The sequence below is a fragment of the Marmota monax genome, unplaced genomic scaffold (assembly GCF_021218885.2).
Source record: "Marmota monax isolate L192 unplaced genomic scaffold, Marmota_monax_Labrador192_F-V1.1 WCK01_AAM20220418_F8-fsc00005, whole genome shotgun sequence".
Taxonomy (NCBI): Eukaryota; Metazoa; Chordata; class Mammalia; order Rodentia; family Sciuridae; genus Marmota; species Marmota monax.
In genome coordinates this window covers 21699505-21708574 of record NW_026692254.1, presented here as the reverse complement: position 1 = coordinate 21708574, position 9070 = coordinate 21699505, and positions in this window count along the sequence as shown.

Below are 9070 nucleotides of genomic sequence, written 5' to 3'. Positions count from 1 at the left end.
TTCTTTTTTTAAAAAATGTGTTTTTAGGGCTGGGGATGTGGCTCAAGCAGTAGCGTGCTCGCCTGGCATGCGCGGGGCGCTGTGTTCAATCCTCAACACCACATAAAAATAAAATAAAGATGTTGTGTCCACCGAAAACTAAAGCATAAATAGTAAAAAAAATATTTTATTTTAGTTGTAGATGGACACAATACCTTTCTTTTATTTATTTATTTTTATGTGGTGCTAGAGGATCGAACCCAGTGCCTCACGTGTACTAGATGAGTGCTCAACCACTGCACCACAATCCCAGCCCCCATAATGACAATTCTTGAAAGAGATTGTAGAGTTTAAAAAAACTAATCCTATCTATTAATAATTTTTGTGAATGTACTGCACACCTGAAATATGGAAGAGAAAATTATGCTAGAGAAACACTGAGGAGAGAATGAGCCTGATGCAGTCCTCATCTTACTCAGGGAAACACAAAGAATTAAATTAATAAAGTGACCATCTTCTTTGTAAAGTTTAATGGAGTAGGATTCATGACTTTTCAAATTTGTGAATGTTCTAGATGCCACTGAGCTGCTACTGACTTTAAAATGGTTACTTTTAGTTTTGTGAATTTCCCCTGAGTAAAACAAACCGCCTCCAAACCCCCCCCCCAAACTAGTAGAATTCCTAAAATAACAAACATGAAGTCCACAACTTTAGAATAGAAGAAAAAAATAAGACCTAATTCATAAAGGCAAATGAGAGGAAATTGATGCAGCACAGAAGCCAAAGAGCCAAAATGTACCCAAGATATAACCCTCATATGACAACATATTAGCCTAGACAGTAAGCACATTGATTTAAGTTCTTTTACACAGCCTTTTGAATTGTACTTTAAAACCAGGAAGTCATACTCTGTTAATAAGGAACACTTTTAAAATAAACTGCAGCAAGATTGAAAATAAAATAACAAACTAAGATTGAATAGGTAAATACAGATTCAAAGAAAGGGGCTGACATGTTGCTTTCCAAAAAGTGATTTCTAGGCACAGGGTGAAGAGCAAAGATCATTTTATACTGATAAATTTTATGTTACAATATATGCGCCTTCTGATCTCATGCAATGTCTCAGTGATGATGCTAAGCACTTGACCTGGATTATATCTCGAATGCCACCATCCCCAATTCAGAGGAAGGGAAACTGAGCATTAGAGAACCTCACAATTGCTGAGGGACAGATTTAAGGTCTGTGTCCAGAGCCTGATGCTTGACCACTGAATTCCCCTTTGTGCCCTTCAACAGCCCGACTAAATATATATTAATCAAATGTTTGACACACAAAGAGAAGTGAACATCAAAGTTGCATAGTAGCTTTACCAATCTTTACCAATATTTGTTTGAAATGATTAACAGACATTGTCACAAAGAAAATATCGACTGATTCCAAATTTATCGTACTAGCTATACAGGTCATGTTCTCTAATGTCAGTGTTATAAACATTGAAACTAATTATAAAAATTAAACAAAGAAATCCAGTCTCTTAAGAAATAAACAATAAAATCTCCAAACCCTCTAAAAAGCAAATGCATTTTAAAAATATTTTATTGAGAAATAGTAATAAGAAAAAACTTACAACAAAAACATGAAATGTAGCTAAAGTTGAACTTAGAGGGAAAATGATAACAGCAAATAATCAACTTTTTAAAAAACATAAACAGTGAAGTAATTATTTCAGAAAATCAAGTTAAAGGGCAATATATCAAATAGTGAAAAAAATTATAATTGAAGCACAAATTCTGATTTAGGGTCTAGAAAAAAACTCCAGTGTAACTGACACATAAATCTAAGAGCTGTTGTTTCTTTCTGGAAAACTTAAAAAGAAAACGAGAAAAAGAACAATTTTACAAAAATAAGCAGCTGTAACCATTACAGATTTGAAGTACATTTTAAAACTATAAAAGAATAAACACCATGGTAAAAATGGAAGTTTCAATAAATGGATGTTTTGTTGAGAAAGTTCAAAATTGTTCTATGGAGAATAAAATCCCCAAACAAATCAATGCACATGAAAGAAATATAAAAATAGTTAAAGAATGTATTCTAAAATTTGTTGCAGGGCCAGATAAGATTCTGGTGAGTTATTTTAAAAATTTAAGGAAAAAGCTTATTTCTATGCTGGAAAAAAAAAACAAAAACAAAAACCCATTTCATAAAAGCTGGCTTAATCTTCATCTTAAACTTTCACTGTAGCACAAATAAAAATTATAAATAAATATGCTGCATAATTATGCATGCATGCAAAATTTAAAATCATGAAGGTTAAATTCCAAAACTGGGATTTGTGTAGAATTTAGGACAGTTTGTGTGAGAAGACTTTTCTGATCAGTTACGTCATTAGAGCTCAAAACAACTTGATACAATCAGTCAGTGTTGAAATACAATTGATTCTACTCAATATACAGTTATTAACTTAAAGGGCTATTCCCAGAAAAATTATAAATACTAAAATTAATAACCTTGCCATATATAAGCAATAATATAATAGGTAAAAGACAAGATGAGGGAAAAGATTAAGTTAAACTAGCAAGAAAAAAAGTCACAAAATACCCATAAGTAATGCTCCAAAAAAATGTGTGGAACCTTTATAAGGAAAACTTTCAAATTTTATGAAGAGACATAAAAGTTGATTCAAATGGTAGGGACATTCATCATTTTAAAGACACAATGATGTAAAGATATTAATTTGTCCTAAGTCAGTTTATGGGCTTTGTAAATCTCTGTTAAAATTCTGAATGCAATTTTTTTTTTGGTGAAAAGCTGTCAAAATGAGCCTATGGCATGTGGGCTGAGGGGAAGATGGGAAAGAAGAATGATGACTGTGTATGTAACATGGGTGACGCTATAATACCAACCAGTGAACCCAAGAGTGACAGAGTGGTTAGTCCTTAGACTGTGTAGGAGCTTAGTGCTTAATAAGAGGTCATCACACAATGGGGGAGTGGATGGGATCTTTCAGTGGTGGTGCTGGCTTTTGCGGGGGAAATCAAGTCAGAGCCTCTTCTTACTTCAAACACCAAAATAAATTCCAGATGGAGTCAAGATTTAAATGCAAAAATATTCTGCAGCACTTGTAATAAAGCAAATGCAAATTGAAATGAAATATCACTTTTTTCCTCTGTTATATTGGCAAAGGTTTTAAAAAATCACTTGATTTTGAGAGTGTGATGAGGAAGGCCATTCAGAACTCTGTTAAGGACTTAGTATTTTAATAAACCCTGCTGTTCCAAACCTCTAGAAAGTTCAAATTCTTTGACCAACAAGTTCCGTGTCTTGGCATCTAACCCACAAAAAGAAAGTATGAAAGAAATGGAGACAAAAATTTACTTACAAATATTTTTATTTCAATCATATTTATAATAAGTAGGTCCAATAATTAGGAATTTGTTAAATATCATATAGTCCCCATGATGAAATATTATGTTGTAAATAAAAAAAATTAAAGATGATTTAATAAAATAGCAAGATACTTATAAGGTTCAAAAAATGGCAATATTATATGTAAGTGTATAAACATGTAATAAACTTGATTTTATTAAAATACACTTACAGTTAGAAAAAGAATTAAAAATAGCAACATCAAGTAAAACAAGAAAAAAAATTAAAGGTAAAAACCAAAACAAATAAAAAAGTGGCAGAAAAAGGGGTAAAGGCTTAACTCTTCAGGAATGAGGAAGAATTTTGAAGACACGAAATAAGTGGAGAAGTCATGAAAGCAATGGTTCACAGATGTGACACTCAAAAGCTAAAGCCTGATTAACTAGAAGCAAAACCCAATTAAAAAGCTATCAACAAGCTGAAAAAACTACTTGTGATAAAATTGATGAGGCCACAACAAGGAAAAAAACCCCACTCCTCTCTAAATGCAAAAATGAGTCAAATACATTAACAGATAATTTAATAAAAGAAAAAGAAAAATATTTAGTACACATAAAAAGATGTTGCCAAGAAATCAAAAAAATGCATATTAAAATTACATGCAATCGCTCTGTCTTCAAAAACATTTACAGACATGACCAATGTTTGCAGCATTGTGATAGGTGAGAAGGAAAAGGTGAATATGCCATTTTACGAAAAACGAACAAAAGGCAAATGGATGAAGGACCTGTACCAGACAGATTGACGTGAGCTGTTTCTAGGGAGGTAGATTAGGGTTTGTTTTGGATTCCTTGAATGGTGCTCTATGGACTTGGTGCATAACTAATACTGCTTTATAAAAGCAATTGTGGTACCTACTGAATGAGGAGTTTAACTGGTGAGGGATGAGGAAAGGAAGGTTAAAAACAGCCACACTGGTTGATTTTTGTGGTTTTGTGGGTTTGGAAATTCAACATGTAAAGCCCTGCTGTGACATTTAGTAAGAGAGTCAGGAAGAGCAGGAACCAGGGCCTTGTTGGCTGGCAGGAAAGCCAGGTTCTCATGGGCTTGTAGAACACAGGCGGATAAACAATGCTGCCAGTCACCTGGATCCCGGGCCAGCATGCTCATTGTGCAAGCCCTGTGGGTGGTGGTGGCTGTGAGAAGCGGCAGCGGCCATGTGCATGCATGGGCTGCTCTTCACTGCCAGGTCTGAGTCATCTCTTGAAACCATCCTAGGTTACCCAGGGGAACAAAAGGCACAGAGCACGGCCCACACCCTTCCAAGTCTTTGCCACCAGTGGAGATACTACAAACTGTAAGAAGGGAGAGTTGGTGGGAGGGACCAGTGGGGGCCCTGCTGGGAGGTCCCTTATTAGTCTGAGTATCAGAGACCATCACTCTCCTGGGAACATGAAGTCAATGCTTTGAATATATTGAGCTTGATTTTCAAGGTGCAGGTTGCAAGCCCACACTAGGACTTCAAAGCTGAGATTTATCTTGGTGGCTCTGGTTGGTTCCCCACATCCAATGTGTTGTGTCTAGCCTGCTTCAGGGGCTTGGCTTAATGAGGGATGGTCCAAACTGCCATCTAGCAAGTCCATTGGTCTGTGCACTGGCAATTTTGCAGAGAAACCTTGCTTGCTTGTGATTTTTAACACCACAGAGCCTCTCACAGCAGGACTGAAGCTGAAGGCTACTGAGGGCTAGCAGATTCCAGGTGCCAAGTGGACGTTTACACAAATGCTAGGTCATGTGGTGGTGAGATACAGGCTCATACTGTTTGCCGGGCATGTGTGTGATGGTGGCAGACCTTCTATCCACTATGAACCTGTTTCCTTTTCTGTGTAGTGCGCATGCTTGTGAGTGTGTGCATGGTGCTTGTAATAAAATAAATCACTTCATCAAATTTCGTGAGACTTAAATGAGATAACACATGGAAAATGCTTGCAATAGTGACCACACTGCTATCAAGATGCAATGTTCTAGTACCTCATTCCAGCAGCAGTGTGAGGGTGCGCTGGGGCTGGGACTCTCCAGCAGGTGGGTGAGGCCGAGACACAGGGTGCTATGCCTTGCCCTCGAGCATATATCTTATACATACTTGAATCAAAATTTAAAGAGTTTGACACTGAGTGAACTTGAAGTCTCTGTGTTCTGTGGCTGGACTGGATGAAGTTGATTTAAGTTTTGCTACTCTTTCCGTTATGATTAATGTTCCAACTCAGTGTTTCCTGCTACAATTTAAGACTTTTCTCACTTTTCTTCCCTTTAATGGATTTTTTTAAAAAGCCTGTTTAGGAGTACTTAGCCTGTATTTTATTCTCTTGGACAGTTTCATAAAGTTCGACCTCAATGTTTCCTACCTGATGCAGAGGGGGTTAATTCCTTGGACAGGGTCACCCTTCTCCACTCCCAGCCATCTCACCTACATTTCCATTGTTTGTCACTTTCTGAGAAATACCTGCCAGCAGCAAATCCTCTCACTTTGTTCTGAGGGTACAAAGCACTGTAAAAACATGACAGGAGTCATTACACAGGCCAAGTAGAATTGATTTGGCTCACTGCCTGACTTTCATCTGGTTCAACCTGATTTCTTTTGGACTGGGGAGGAGGACTGTCCTTGTTTATTTTATCGCAGTTCTGTTCTTTTCTCCAGGGTGTTTCCCTCCAGTCACAGGCTCCAGGTTGTGTTCTGCATACCTGGGCTCTCATGTCTGACCCCACCTCACCACACCGTAGGGCTAAAAGTGAGCTACCACTTTGTACCCCACTATACCGCCTGGAGGCCTGGGTCACATAAGCCAGCAGCTTATGATGGAGTGCCTTATGGTCAATAAATTATGTTAGAAAATCTGGGGATTAGCGGGCACAGTGGCACATGCCTGTAATCCCAGCGGCTTGGGAGACTGAGAGGAGAATTGCGAGTTCAAAGCCAGCCTCAGCAATGGCGAGGCTCCAAGCAACTCAATGAGATCCTGTCTCTAAATAAAATACAAAATAGGGCTTGGGATGTGGCTAAGTGGTCTAGTGCCCCTGAGTTCAATCCCCAGTACCAAAAAAAAAAAATTTTTACTCTTAAATTATTCTGTCTGGGAGTAAAAAGATGATAATTTTTCCTCTATACATATGATTTTGTGACTGTCCCTAGTTGAAATTAATGTATAGAGTTTTCCTTCTGCAGTTGGAAATTAGATATTGTATTTGGTTGCATTCACAGTAGCTATCCTGCTACATTTGGCTTGGGCAGTTCAAGGTTCCAGGAGATCCTCAGTACTCATTCAGTCTGCCTGTTTAGCCTAGATTGGTCTGGTTGCCAATGAGAAGAGGACTTTGGTAAGTCCAGGAGAATGATGGATGAGCAATGGGCACACACACACACATACACACACGTAAAAAAATTAGAAAAAAATGAAAAGAAAGAAAGAAAAAGTGCTAGCTTCAAAAACAGCTGGATGCTATTTATGTGGTAATCAATATATTAGATATGTTCTTGGTCAAGGTCTCCTGCCCCAGTGGGCCATGGCTGAGCAAGAAGATCTCTAGAAAGGATTTTTCCCAGGTATAAAAGGCCCTAATTCTAGGATTTGGGAAAGTTCTGCTTCCTATTTTATTCTGGATGCAAGAACCTTGGTGGCTTTTGCACCTGCTCTGGTTTATAATCCAATTCAGGCTTTTTCCTATTTTATGACTCTGGGGTTTGGGTCCCTCAAATTTCAAATGGAGATAAAAATATTTTGCAGAGTTATTGGGGGAACAACTTTGGCTTGGATAGTTCAAGGTCTCTGGGTGCTTCTCAGCATGCATTAAATCTGACTCTTCAACATAGACTGGTCTGGTCAAGAGTCAGAGAGGAGAGGTCCTTGGTAAGTGCTTGTACACAAAGAAAATCTTTCACAGCCTCAACAAAAGATAGGCACTGATTGTATGTGATATTTCCTCCAACATGGTGTCTTTCTGGCCACTCATCTGGCAGCACTGAGGCAGGGAGCCACTGGTGATAGGGACAAAGACAACTGTAGAAAGTGAAAAGATCATTTTCAGCACTCTCCCATAGGGCTCCTTAATCAGAGTTGGCCGCTTTCTCCCACGTGTGCTTCCAGGGAAATGGACTACTGCTGTTGGGTAATTAGTGTCCTAGGCAGAGCCAAGACCAGGGTACAGTGAGAGCCTTTGTTTTAGCCTTGTAAATTTCAACACAGATTGGAAGGAACAAAACCCCAATTCATTTGAGAGACACCCTGCATCTGGTGGACTGAGCCAAGGGAGAGACTGCCTGGAAGCCCCAGGAGTGGATGGTGAACAGGGCAGCTCAGGCAGTGGAAGGACCTGGAGGATGCTCAGAGTCCCAGAAGGGCTGTCTTTGACCAGTTCAGTGCAACTGGTGTGTGAGCACTCTTTTGTAATATGACCTGTTCAGAGAAATGTTCAGGAAGCCTATTCTAGAATAAACCCAAGGGAAGCACTTTCTGGGTCCCTCTACTTTTGACTATCTGATAACTTCCAGTTTAAATGTTTTGAGAAGTCCTAAGTGAAATTTTGCAAAATCATGGATCTATTTCTCATACCAATTATGGGAGGTACAAAGCTGAGTGTTGATGGACATATAGGCATTTTCAAGGTGAAGGACTTGGGCAGCAAAAACAAGTTCTATGAAAGACAAGTTCTATGAAAGACAGCAGCAGTTGAGAAATCCAGGGGTCTGGACAAGGTGGGACATGTGGGATGGCATTCCAGGATGGCTGAATTAGAGGCTGCCAAGGGAGGAGTGAGAAGAATTAGTTTCGAGCTGATGTTCTATGTAGCAGAGAGGCAGTAGATACAAAGTCTTAGCATCTTTCTTTTTTGGCAAAGATAGAATGTGGGAATGTACAAGGGGGTTTCATCTAGTGACTTTGATTCAGTCCCTGGTGCATTTAGATGGTGGAGAAGAATTAATCTGATACCTTGGCCTAGGTGGTTCCCAGTCCAATTCACTTGTTCCCCCTCTCCCATTCTCAATGCACACTTCAGATGGAGAATATCCTTATAGGCAGGTAGGTGTTCAAAACCCACATGTGCAATGTATATGTTATACATATAGCACTATGTATTTTGTTTCTTGGGTGAAAGTCATGTGAAGGGAAATAGAATTTATCGGTGCTTTTTATGTGTCAACAACTAGCATTTAATATTTAATGGAGTAAAAAAAAAACCAAGTCCACCCTATATTTACTGTTACTGTTTCCATCTTCTAAGGGGAAGTGGTGACACAATTCTTATCAGCATGACACTGAGTATGCACTTAGAGATTGCTGGAGCAAGGAGAAAGTATGTCTGAAGCTCTGACAATTCTGGATTGCTAAAGGGTGAGACAAAGTAAGGGGCTTTTGTTTAGCAAAAATATCAAGTCTGTGCCACAGCAGTGTAGGCCTGAGTGTGGAAAGTTAGCTTGTCTTGGGGCTGATCTACCTAAAGGCCAAGATTAAGATTCTGGAGGAATATATAGGACAAAAGGACACAGAGAAGGAGAGAAGGGTAAGGAGAATCCCAAGAAGGTGGCATGTTGGGGAAGCCTGGGATAGCATGAAAGGAGGCTGAAACCAGTGGGAAGGTAGACAGCGGGAAAGTGCTTGGTGGTGGCCAGCCCTGCAACTCTGAAAGGAGAGAAGCTGAACATGCTGATTAACATGGTTTGGGGTT